At 36.0% G+C, this 13,651-nt stretch overlaps 1 long non-coding RNA gene across 2 annotated transcripts; it reads right to left on the reverse strand.

The window, feature by feature from the left end:
• Positions 1 to 418: 418 nt before the first annotated feature.
• On the reverse strand, positions 419 to 8,322 carry LOC131577866 (uncharacterized). Of its 2 annotated transcripts, none has more exons than XR_009277322.1 (4): positions 8,115 to 8,322; positions 7,935 to 8,003; positions 6,111 to 6,210; positions 419 to 662 (listed from the first exon to the last, which is right to left on the reverse strand). It is a non-coding gene; the product is annotated as an uncharacterized LOC131577866 (long non-coding RNA). The 2 variants fall into 2 exon arrangements; XR_009277323.1 differs by lacking the exon at positions 419 to 662 and adding an exon at positions 1,023 to 1,059.
• Between the last annotated feature and the right edge of the window lie 5,329 nt (positions 8,323 to 13,651).

The raw sequence follows: 13,651 nt of genomic DNA on the forward strand, positions 1-13,651 counted from the left end.
CATTCTATTCATGTGCTAATGACATGATCAGTTTTAAAGCTCATACACATCTATCCTCACTGTATCTCTCAGGTCCTTTGTGGCTTTTCAGAGGAGGGGTTAAAACTGGAGGAGTTTTTGGTCTGGCTATGGCTCAGGCTTTTATTTTCTTTGGAATCTATACCAAATTATTGCTGGTTTGGTTAAGAAGCTGAATACATCTGTCTCAGATAACAATGCAATCAATTGAATTATGAATAAAATAAGAACTGATTCTACAAATTATAGAAGGATGAAAAGGATCAGTGTGTTGTTTGGTTAATTGAATTACCACTTGACATGAAAATTAAAGGACATAATTTCTATCTGACTCATGCCATTGGAAAAATTAAAAGAACAACTAAAAAAAAAATAAAAACCAAAACCAAAAACATTAATTTAGATTTGATTTTACTGCAAATGAGTGGTTTGTCCAAAAAAGGAACATTTAGGACATTGAAGGATTCAATCGTATTCTCTATAACTAATTGTAAATTTTATCCCTGTCAGGTATTCTGAGAAGCATTTAAGAGAAGACTTAGTTCCTCTTGTTTGTAAGTAGAAATGAGAGGAAGGAGCCCATCTGTGCAGCTTTCTCCTGCTATATCTTTTCAGATGTTCTGTGCCATATTATCAATCCACAACTAAAAGATGAATAAAAAAACATTTGAAATGACATTTTTAATTTTCAAAATGAAACTGCAAGTGCCTAAAACTCAGAGGTTTCCAATATATTTCATGATAACTTTTTGAACAAGTGCATGATTTTACAGAGAAAAAACCCACCTCAATTTCATTGAATCAACTTTGATTGGTAAGACAGTTCATTTGAAATTTATTGCAATAATCTCTGTCATATGCATACCTATCACCAGGTTATACTCACACCTGACAATACGCTTACCAGATTTGCCAATTGTCTGGCATGAAGTATGTTATTGTGTGTCTGCATCAATAATTCAGTGCACAAATATTCTTTTTCATTGTAAATTCACACACAATCTGTAATCAGTGTCCTGAAGAACACAGTTGGGAGCACTCCTGATGATACATACAGAGCAGTTTTACTCTCAGTGGATGCAGTAATGAATCTGTACACCTGGGCACCACCTACAGTGGCAATTTCTATGAAGACAAAAGGTCCTCCAGAAGGTCTTCCACCTCAGTACTTGCTTGATGAAAGAGAGCACCACTAATACAGATGCATTTTAGACTGGCTATGGTGTTTTCAAAGTTTACTTAACTAGAAACTACTTGATCTTTTATCCTGATATCAGTGCACTAATGTCTGTGCTATCTACTGTACTTAGGGGCAGTTTTTTGTGTCTCTCCATAGTTACTCTTGGCTTCTGATTTATCTATACCTTTACTGTAGACTCCCCAGGGGTTTGCCAGGGCAGAGTCTGGCAGCCAGGACTCATTCTAGCCAGGAGAGGATAGAATTCCAGGAGTGGGGCAACCAGACAGAGCTGGGTCTCTCCCAGCCTCATCATCATGTGTATACCTGGGGACAGGAATGGCTCAAGGATGGGCCAGGACATGAGTTCAGGTGGGGTTCAGGATCATGCCCAGTGAGTGGGCCCAGAGTAAGACACAGTCCCATAATGTCTGGGCAAAACCATGTGGAAAAGGAAGGGCAAAAGCCATGCAGGGATGTCAGCCCACAGGCCAGGGTCAACATGAGCCAGAGGTCACATTCTTTAAGCTGAATGATTTAAGATATTTACAGATGAAGATGAAATAGATAGCTACTATTTCATGTACTAACTCTTGGATCATTGACTATCTCCATAAAATTTGTTTACCCTGTGGAAAATTTACAGGTTTCTGAATAATAGTCACTGAATGTGGAAGCATAATTGACCATCTGTAGGTATCCATATACATCCTAAAATTAGTGTCTATGTAGTTTATGTTTAACTTCAATTTGCTATGTAGTGTCCATCTCCTTGAAATAAGTCACATGTTCCATACTGTGAGTAAGAGGTCATGGTAACTGTCACTTAATGTCTTCTGTCTTCTGGGAATCTTCTGTTTCAATCAGCTCTGGAGACTACAGACATCTGGCAAGCAGCAGAGCATGGTGTGTCTTACTGACAGCTTCTGGAAACATCCAGGCTTCTGTAATTTTTTAGTAGAATGGGGTTTGGGATTTTTTTAGCTATTTTAGTGCCAGGTTACCTAATGTTTTTATAAATCAGTATTGTTAGGATTCCTCATAGCTGGATTGAAGAGGAACTGAAATCAAGCAGGTCACTGATCTGTTCTTTTTGAGTTGTAGCTTGGTTGCAGATACAGCTGCTAACTGAGTTACAGCTGCCTTCTGCAAAGTACATTTGCTAACTGTGGGAGTGGATTGTGGCACAGTGGCAAATAGGTTTAGTATTTTAAATATTTCCATCCTGAAACTGTGAATATGTTTTGGTGTTTTCAGAGCCCTGAAATCTATGTCCATTTACTGAGTATTTTATTTTTATGTGACATTAATGGTTTTTTTCAGCATTTGTGAAACATTGGACCTAGCTTAACGGGTTTTGTCTTTTTCTGTGTTACTTTCAGCTTGCATATGCATCCTATAGTTTTTGCTGTTTTCATGATTTCCCAGGATAGTTCATTGGTTTGGGCATGGCTTTTTTGTATTTCTTTATAAAAGAAATAAATCACAGGCATCTCAAATTTATATCTTCAGTATTATGCAATATCTTCAGTATTTTAAATGTTACATGTGGTTGTGAACACTACTATAAGTGTTTTTTTCTTCTATTCACTTCTAGTGTCTTTGATGCCATTTTTAAGAACATACCATAAAAGCCCCCCAAAATTTGCCTGTAGTGTCTTTCTTGCATAAGTGATTTAACTTATCAAAATACTTTCATCAATGATTTCAGTGTCTGAAGGATAGATTTTTTGTAGGTGTCCCATGAAATTAAAGGAGTTTCTCCGTATCAGTCTCAAATCTCACAGCTTACAATATTCTACATAAAGTTATTTTTCTTTCCCTGACATATACTCTGAAACTGGCATGCAAGACTTGATCCTTTGAATGTAAAGAATATCCAGTTATGAAACCTTTATGAATCTGGAATATAGGTGCTTCCATATTTCTAGCTTTAAGAAGCTATCAACTCTCCCTGGAAATTCAGCTTTGTTCCCTTTCCTTTTGTCCTTCTCCTTTTTTTTCCCTCTCCATTTTTTTGTGTAAATAACAATAAAGTTTTACTTTTTTTCTCCCATGCATTAGTTTTCTGCTACAGAATTTTTCCCGATAGTGCTTCAAAGCTTAATCAAGTCTTTTTCATTTGTGGGTTTTTTTAATGGTAATGCAATATTTGTTGGACAAAGTTCTTTTATTTCTGCTTGTAGGAGGTGTTTTGTTTGCCTAGTATATGCTCTTGCACAGGATTACCTACACTGACAATTCCTACATTACTTTAAATAATGTTCACTGAGTAATAAGATAAAGGTTTTCTGGGTCTTAAAATCAAACAGGTTCTTTGTTAATTGTAGTCATTACACATATTACAGGCCTGTTACAGACTGTTTCAACCCACATATAAACTTGCTAACTTGCTGTTAAGCACAACAAATTTTCCTTTTTGTAGCCTACAGGCTTCTTCCAGTTTCCATATATTGTTTCAGATGAAACTTTAAAGAACCTGCCCTGAGCTTCTTACATCAGTAAGTCAGTAAATTGTTATTCAGTAAACCTGTGTCTCAGCAGCTCACCTATTCAGAACGGTCTTTCTGCTTATGATCAGTTCTCAGTTTCTACACATTCTTATGGGGAATGGAGGCTGAGCCCTTCTGAGACAACACAGGTTGTCTAGTTCAAAGTTCTCACTGAGAGCATTTTCCCCATTGGATGACTACAGGATATGTAGTAAAAGGTCACAGGAGATAATTCTTCGTAGGAAGCTCCTTAGCCTGATTACATTCAACATAATTTATATCTGGAATAAGAAACTGTGAAAACGAGGACAATAAAAATGATATATCAGCCTTCTGTCATGAATGTTTGCTACTTCCTGACCCCTTTTTGGTCTCTTGAACTGCACAGTTTCTGAGCTGGATGGTAATTACAGTATCTCACTATTTAATATCGCTTGCAAATGTCATTAATTCTTCAGCAGCTAGACATGTTAAGAAAGAAACATAATTTTCTGAGCTGCTGACCACTATTGAACCACAATTCACTGTGAGAATATAGTGAGTGTAGAAGTGATTGCAATCCGTCTTTTAAATGTTATAGAATTATGGTTAAAGAAATGAGAAAGTCAAATTTTGTTTTCTGTGAAAATATATGGAGATGAGTTTGAGAAATGGTGATGTGCATGTGAAGTTAAACTAGTAGGAAGAGTGTAAAGCACTTGTCAGAGCAGAAGCCAAGTACTCAGCACGGTTCAAACAGATGCCCCAAGGCTGCACCAAACCAAAGTTCATTGAAATCTGATCTTCAAAACGAAAGCATACTTGTGAATCTTCTCACACTTTTCACCTTTGGAATGAGGAATCAGCCACACAGTGTTTGGAAAGCTACAAAACTTTCTAGGGTGCTTTGAAATCTTGGACGTAGATGCATGCACACTGCTTTTCCATCTGCTAAATGTTTATCAGGAAAACTCTAACTCAATTCAACCTGTGGACACCTACATAATAGCTGAAGTCAGAGAGTGAGTGTGTGGTTGAAGACCATGCTGCTGGAGGCTGAGTCCTGCCTTCTCATATTTTGTCTTGTTTTAGCATTTTGTTGTTGTAGGTTTAGAAAATTATTTTGGTGATATTACAGTCTGTTGCCATGACATCCTTAATATTTGCACTGCAGAGGAACCATCAAAAAATAACATCCCCAAAACTATTGTTATTTCTATGTAGTACTCCTCCCATTGCCCTTACGCTAAAGCGAGGTAGAAATGTGAGCAGAGTCTTCAATGCTTTAATTTTAGACTACAGACCCATATTATGTTTTATATTGTGTGTTTGTCATTTCTAATTTGGCTCTGAACTAATTGCACAGCTGAGCCTCCACTCCCTGTACATTTTTGAACATCAATGTACTTTATACTTTATGCTGCTACTGACTACAGCTGATATCCCTTTTCCCTCCCAGCTGTGTATTCAGTGCTCAAAGAGCCTTTCGCTAAGCTTTACTTGAGCAGAGGAATAATAGACCAGATTTTTCAACATTTTCTCAAATTCTTAGTGCTTGTTGACAACTACCTGTAGTTTTTGCAGGTTGTGGTTAATAACTTATTAAGAAAACCTTTATCACATAGATATTAAAAGTGAAAATCCCAAACACACAACTTGGTAATGCATAATGATTCAGGCATGGTGAGGAGATAGCAATAAACACCTGACATTCTCTATTGTTATCTCCTGCAAATTGTTGTGTGGCATGTTTTTCCACTGTATTTTATGATCTTTAACCACAATTGTTAGTGCAGCTGTGGAAATGTTCAGTTTTGTGGCTGAGTGCTAGATAAAGATGTACATGTGGGTTTCCAAAGCCAGGAACAAAACAAAGAACAGGGAGCTTTGCAAGGAACTGGCAGCTTGAGCTGGCAGCTTTCTGAACAAGGCTGACCCAGCTTGGTTTTTGCCAGTCAGAGTTGAAGTAATTACAAAAAATGCTGAAATGGCTATGAGTGCTTTCATCACTTCTGTTTTTAACATTGCTGTTGTGCCCCAGACCTTGGGAACTAAAATCCAGGTTGCTGCAAACATGGACCCACTGTCAGTGAGTATGTAAACTACTACAGGAGCTTGATTCCTACAAATTGAACAGTCCTGACTATACACATCCAAGAAAACTGTTAGAGCAGCCGACTGAAATTGTTGCAAGGCCATCCTCCATAATCTTTGAAAAGTCATTGGAAGAAGCCTAATGTTATACTCATCTAAGAAGGGGGTTCTGTAGGTTCCAGGAAATTTTAAACTCATCAGTCATACTTTAATCTCTGGAAAAGTTGTTGAATGAAGCCACCTAGGGGCTATCACAAGTCAAATGAAGCATGTGTTTGAGAAAAGCCAACACGGATTCATTAAGGGTAGATTTTCGTGACAAATATGATTGCCTTCTATGACAAAATAACCTGCTCAGTTGATGTGGTGTGAGCACAGGTCATTGTCTACCTGAATTTCTCCAAGGCTTTTGGTGTGGTCTGTAGAACTTGATGGTGGTCCAAGGACTTTCTAAAAAACACAGACAAGAGAAACATTAAGTTTTTCTGTTCAACAGACCATTCTTAGTGTTGATTTTTCTGTTTCTTTTTCTCAATTTTAAAAATATTCCAGTCTTTTCATAATCCAAAGTACACACATGCCTTCTTCAAAATATCTACAAATACTGGTTATTAAAGAATGAGAAATAGAGGAGTAAGTTTCTCTTTGGTTTACTTGGATATGATGGAATTGAAGAAAGCGAGCCTCCTATTTGCCATATATTTTCTATCTTCAGTCTAGTGTAGAACTAGATGGAATTATGCATGTCTTTATTGATGACACTGTTTCACTTGGTATGAATAATTAAATACCCAATACTTGCAAAAGAGTAGATTCAATAGCCTGGAAGTTTGAACAGTTAAGGAAAATTGAGGCTGACATCCTTATTTCAAGAAAAAATACAATCATTTGCTGGGGAAAAACAGCTCAAATACAAGAGGGTGAGATTAATCACTTAGAGCTGGCTCATGTTTATTGATTATTAGACACTAAGCCAGAATAACATCTACTTTAAGACAAGAACATGTGCTTTCTATATTCTTTATGAATATGTAGATGCTTGAATGTTTCCAAAAAGAATGAGGACTTTTTATTCCTCTGGGTTTTTTATTACAAATACTTTTTTGTTGTTGAGAAGAAAAATCCTAATTAAAATAATATTGAAACCAGATATTACAGAGTATCTTAGTAAAAATTTAGGAGGCCATCATATTAAATTCAATATCACTGCAAATGTTGGGTTATTATGATAATATTTCATGTCAATATCTGAGTTCCTTCTCTCACTTTGAAAGTTTTTTTTGACGACATCAAGGTAACAGATTATAAATAATTTTGTCTTCACACAATCATCTGAAAAATTAAAAAGAAAAAAAAACATACTGGAACAATGACAACCGAGCATATTCTGTTATTCCAAAGTTTTGTTAGGAGATAGTTTTCTGTTTGGTTAAACAGAACAACTCTGTTAGTCAGTTGGTTGGGTGTTGGTGGGTTTTGTTGGTGGTTTGTTTGAGGGGGACAGCTGACGGTTTGTGATGTTTGTGAATTTTTATTCCAAAGATAACACTAACACAATTTGAGAGGTGGCTTGCACTTCCAGGAGAGAAATTATGTTTATTAGTGAACACTGACAGATAAAGAGACTCTTTGGCACAAGGGCTTTGGGAGGGCATCCTAGCTCCCAGAGTTCTTGAAAAAGTGCTGACATATTCTCGTAGAACTTCTGAGTTTGAATAACTATAAAATTTAGAATTTCATTTAAAATAGAATATCTGGGATGTTCTGAACTTTACTAACAAGGAGTTTGTGTACAGGAAATCTGTTTGTCAGCAATGATAGTTTGTTTTTTTTTTTTAATTTACTTTAAAGGATTTTGAAGAAAAAAAAATGAGAGAAATGGTGCATACTATTTGTATGTAATGAGAATGATAAAAATGAAGACAGGAACATCTAAGAAAACATTTTCTTTGGGAAGCACCAAAGCCAGCTCTGTGTTAGGATCTGGTTATTAAAATTAAGAGAGTTGTTTCTGCCCAGATTAAGGTGCAAACAAGACCATATGCCATAGTCAATAGTGTGGATTATATTTAACAGTAAATGTGAGGAGGGGAGAGAGAGAGAGAAAGAATTAGAAAAAGGGGTGGTGGGAGAGAAAGAAGTGACAGAGATACACATTTTGAGGAAAACATTACCATTACATGGATCCTTGTGGTGTCCCATTGGTCTTTTTCTTCTTCTGATGTTCCCAGTGGTGAGGGTCCCTTGAAACAGATCAATATACATTTGGTAAGGTAGGAATACTCAGGTACCTCCCCTGTAGGGGACAAGTTTGACACTGTCTCTTGCAGCAGGCTCTGGATCTGTTGCATCACCTTGAGTCACATGCGGGGCCTCAGGAATCAGTCAGGGGTGTGTTGCATTTTGGGGTTCTCTGATGGTTCATGACACTTCTCAGCTGCCTCTCAGGTGAATGTCCTGTGTGTATGTGGTCTTCCCAGGGTGGAGGGTTTTACAACCGAGCCAGTTTGTGTAAGGGAGGATGGCTGTTCACTCCCTCTGAACAGAGGGTACACCACACACCAAAACTCTCCTCCTCCCCCTTTGACTGGGGGGCATGTGTGAAAACCTGGCCTCAGCAGATAAGCCTGTGGGCTACAGCCTCCCCCAACACAAACCCAGCCAGAGCTGATTTTCAGGACAGCTACTGGGTTTGGCTTTCCTGGTAGGTACATTCATCTTCTCAGCCATGTTTACTTCCTAGACATGAGATAATTGAAAAATAGTGTAATTTTAATCTGATATCAAATTCCCTTAGGAGGCTTAACTCACAGTCCAAAGTTCCAGGCAGGAGGCATATTCAGGGAAGGGTGGGTTTTGGGGGTCACAGTTTCTTTAAAAAGTTTTTTCATAAAGGACAAAACTCCTTCATAATAGTGTTTAAGCCATTAACCCTAACATTTCAGTCTCTTACACTCTGAGCTCAGGTGAATGAGACAGTTGCCTTGGGAACAACAGAGTGCTGGCGTAGTAAACCTGTTGAAACTGTTGCTTTCTTTCTCCTATCAGACACCAATTAAAGGATTTCTCTCTGTGTATCCCAAGGTCTGTGATAAACTGACATCTCCTGATGAAGGAAGTGGAGAGAGATGTGACCCTTCCTAATAGCGGTAGTCATTGCCCAATTCCCATAACTTCCCTCCAACAGCCACAGAGCAAGTCAAGTCTCCAAAGGATTTCTTCCTGTCTTTGACCTTCCTCTTCTCCAGGTAAGAGAAGGCTGATTCTTCAACGCCAGAGTAGCAATCATGGTTCTGTGCAAACTTCTGAGGAGCCTTGAGCTGGTTTTCAGAAACAGTAATTACAGAAAAAGAGAAAGAAATTCCAGTTGTTAAATGCTTAGTACTATAACCCCATACTTAACAAAATGAAATACTCTCATCCATGAAAATATAGGAGTACACTGAACTTCTCTACATAAGAAAAAGTTAAAGTAGCAGGTCCGACATTCATGGGGAAAACTTTATTAAAATTTCCAAAATAGTTTAAAATAAAACCATCTGCTGATTGCTATTTATTGTAGCACTTTTATATGTGTCAGAGAGTCTGCCAGAAGCAATTTGATCTTGAGAAGTCATAGCCAAATCCCAAAGGTTAGCATTCTGCAGGACAGGGTGACATTAAATGATGTTTCTACCAATTGCATACTTTTTCCTAAACATGAATTTGGAATGGTCAGCTGTGGCAACTACTGCAAAGGAGCCTAGAGATTCCTTTTGGATATCACCTTTTTCAGGCAGAAGGCAGATAAAATTATATTTCTGTATTTAATAAATATTTTACTGTGTAAAAATACTACATTTCTGACACTGACATAGTTCAAGAAACCTTACTGACACATTCTTGAATTATCACAAAATTGTTTTTTTCTAAAAATTGCCAGCCAATACAGTCAGAAAATAATGCAGCTTATTTTTTTTTTTTTGTTAAATTGCTGTGTCTGATACTCGTTCCACACTGGTTGCTATACATCACAAAATCATAGAATAATACAATATTCTTGGAAGGGATTCATGAGGATCATCAAAGCAGCAAAATGTAACTAAATTTTCCACATTGGTGTATGCATTGCCCAAATGTCATGCTAATGCTTTACCTTCTACAATGTTTGGAGAAAATGTCATCAAATATGGAGTACTGGTATTCACTATTATAAATAAGCAAAACAAGATATATAGATACACACACAGGCATAAATTAAGTGTACATGGTTGATAAGAATGACTCAGCACCCTGAATAGCAGAAATTGTTCCATAATATGACTGCTGCAGCTCAGTTACCTCATTTTATTTATATATATAAACAGGTCTTATTTCAGTAAATATGTTGTATTTCAAAATGAAATTAAATATGCTGTCTGCTGCATGTATTGTGTCAACAAAATTTTGTTAAGAATTTAAACATATTTTTGTATGTATTCTGATAAATATTCTGAACCAAGAATATAGGTAGGGATGACATTCCCTAATATCTTCAGAAAACTGTGACACTGTACCCAAGAGATATTTAACCTTAGATTTGTCCTTATGTTTTGTTCCAACAAAGTTTGTTTCTCTTGTGAAACCTGGATAGGACTTTATCAGTTTTAAATCATCATAAACAATTTAAGATATCTATCTCTGGGCTACATCTGACAGTTATGTAAGCAATGATGTATGTGTGCTAGCAGAACTAGATTAACCCAAAACTAGCTGGTGCTGACAGAGTCTTGTGAATCAGCCAGGCCTCCCTGGATGGTGTACAGCAGTGGCGGTTTCCTCATGACTGGAGGCAAAAGGAAAAGAAAAAGGAAAAAAAACCAAAAACAAACAAAGGTGCAGAAGTAAAGGCTCTAATCTTCCAGGGAGAAAATTATAGGAACAGTATGTCAGTTATCACAGAATTGAAGCTACATCTCTTGCATATCCAGGGTAGGGCCAGAACAGTACTTTGCTCAAGAAAAATGTCCCCAAGCCTAATAACCCAGGAAATTCTAGAATTAAGGTTGCATTTCAACAGTGCACCTACAATTGCATCCCTTCCTTCCAGCCACCTCCTTCCCCGCAGGATTGTGTCATGAAGTGTGTAAAATGGATGATCCTCATGAGGGTAAAAAAAAAGGAAAAAAAAAGATGATTCAATATTTTTTCTTATCTTTTTATTTTCCCTCTACAGCTGTATATTTTGTTTATTAGACTGTATTGAAACCATGTCCTCAAGACAGTTACTGCTTTTCTTGTAGCTTTTTCTATCATAGTCATCGCTATGGCAACAGAGTATTTCACAAGCATAGAGCAACTTATTTCACAAATTTCTGTAGAATTGAGTTTTGTAACTAAATTGTGTATTTAAAAATGGCAAAATCATAAATTAAATGAACTGACAAATTATGTTAGCTCTACAGAAAATTCTACTCAAATAAATATGATTTTGTATATTTCTTGTCAACTGCAATTTTACCTGATTGTACTTTTAAAAAATAAAATTTTATATATGTTACTTCAGTATACAAGAGTTACTTGAATATTTAGCATTCTAAAGAAGAATACCAAGAGTAGTCAGAAAAATTTTAGAATACTAGAAGTGGTCAGAAAAACAGAGCACATATCACAAATTATGAATAGATAGTAAAAATTCCCTAAAGTCATTCTGTCATTTTTTGAGAGGAAAATAAAGCACAGTAGAAACCATATGAACCACTGTAGTAATACAAATACAGTGGGAAAAGTATCAGAGCTGCTGTGTATGAAGTCAGTAAAGGTTAAAGTGATAGGAATATATTACTGACCATAGGATAGCATGGAAAATAAGGGAATGAGAGGTGAAAATATCAAATGTCATCACTAAATAAAACTCAGAATCAATTGCTTATATCAATTGCTGAATTCTGTCTAGGAAGAAATCAGAATGGAAAGATCTTATTACAGGGATTCTTCACAGATATTTGAGGAGCAAATTTCAATTGCTATTTTTGTTTATTAAATATAAAAAGTAGGAATGTCTGTCTGCAATTTAAAGACAGTGTAATCAATATGAAGTGCAAATTTGTTGCAATGTGGAAAGGAATGTTATCTTTTTAGGGTTAAAATATGAGATATAAGTTAAAACGTTATTATATGAAATAAAATATAAAGTTAGGCATTCAGAAAAAGAGTAAGAACTTTTCTTGGAAGCACTTAAAGAAAAACAGACAAGGAGGTAGATGAACCAGCTTATTAAAAAAACCCATAAAATTTTAGATTATCTATTTTTTGCAGAAGAAGGAAGTTCTAGTTCAAGAAAATGAAGTGGATTTTCAGTGTTTTGAAACCTTTTCGTTTAATTTCTCTCACTGAGCAGTTCTGAGTCTTCCCTGTGGAGAGTGGAAATTACCTATCTGCAGATATTAGACTGTGTTCTAAAAATATCTTACCTAGGAATTTGGAAACTATTCAGTATCTTTTGGTATGGTCACTTTCAGAAAAGTGAAACTTTCCACTTTGAGGATTAGTCTGATACCTGCTTATATGAAGGATAGGAACAGGTTTGTATTTAAAATGGAAAGTGGCAGAACTATGAATTGTTTATTTTGAATGAAAGCTTCCAAAAAAACATTGGATTAAACTGGCTGGTTCTTCCACTGTTTCATGTCATTTCAGTGAAAAAGAATCATTCAGCTGAAAAATGAAAGTTTCTTTTATTTTTAATCAAAATTTTCTTATATTTTGATATCTTCTGTTTAAAAAAAAAAAAAAATGGTTTCAAGGACCAATAGAATGATAGCACAAATCTTTAATTCCCACTAATCAGAGAGAATGAAAAAGCCTTGGGAATACCATTAAAAGAGTTCTAAGTCACTATGAAATGCTATATAATTCCTCTCAGAGCTAGTTTATGGCATGCCAGCAGCGCAGGCAGAATTGCATGTTGCAGCTAAGAAAGAGGAACTAGAGGTTCTGTACCTCAGGTGGGGGAGAGGAGGAAAGAGCTTACAAAAGGATTAAGGGGAGGAGAGATTCCAGCCAGTTTGGGAGCCACGGTGTTCCTGTTGGCCTCAAAGAAGGGATGAAGCTGACACACACTTAAAGGAAAGCTGATTTTCAGGTTCTAGTTCTCACTGCACAACAGTATCCTTCCTTCTTGTGATTCTGGTGGAGACAACCTAAGGGTTATTATGCCTTAATAACGACCTACGTTTCCTATGCCTGTTTGTCCTGATGCCACTATATGTAATTTTAAAAATAATTACGGTTATTTTTCACCTAACATTTTACACTGCAAGCAACATGACATGTGAGTATTATATTACATCATAATTATATTACTTATAACTGTATTTACTGGTAAATACATATAATGTTGCTCTGAATTTGCTATAACAAAAATAATCTATGTATGTCTTTGAGAGTTTCCTTTCCACAAAATTTGATTTAGACCATACTACTGCAAAAGTTTGTATTGTTCCACCATTAAACTAAAAATGAGTAGACAAATCTTAGTCTCTTAAACCTCACTTTGCTGTGCCACAGGTAAGTACCTAAGGACAAAAAACAGTATTAACATTATTTCTAAAAAAATGACCATATATTTTTCATGTTTCTGTTTAATAAATCAGTCTACTGACTTTGAGCATCTGTTGTAAAGAAGAGAATTCTGAAGTTGGAAAGTATAATCTTCTATTGATTTCATTATTAACTTCTTGTTTAGAATTAGACATCTCTCCCATTTTGGGGATCCAAGCATTAAAAGGCTATTAAATCTCATCCCAATTTTAGGATTAAATGGAGCTTTATCTCACTGAGATGATTTCAAGATGAAATACTATAAATATCTTAAATGATAATTGATTTCATTATTTAAATTATGATGGAAGGTATGTTTCATGGATATATA

Source organism: Poecile atricapillus, chromosome 3 (genome assembly GCF_030490865.1).
Source record: "Poecile atricapillus isolate bPoeAtr1 chromosome 3, bPoeAtr1.hap1, whole genome shotgun sequence".
NCBI lineage: Eukaryota > Metazoa > Chordata > Aves > Passeriformes > Paridae > Poecile > Poecile atricapillus.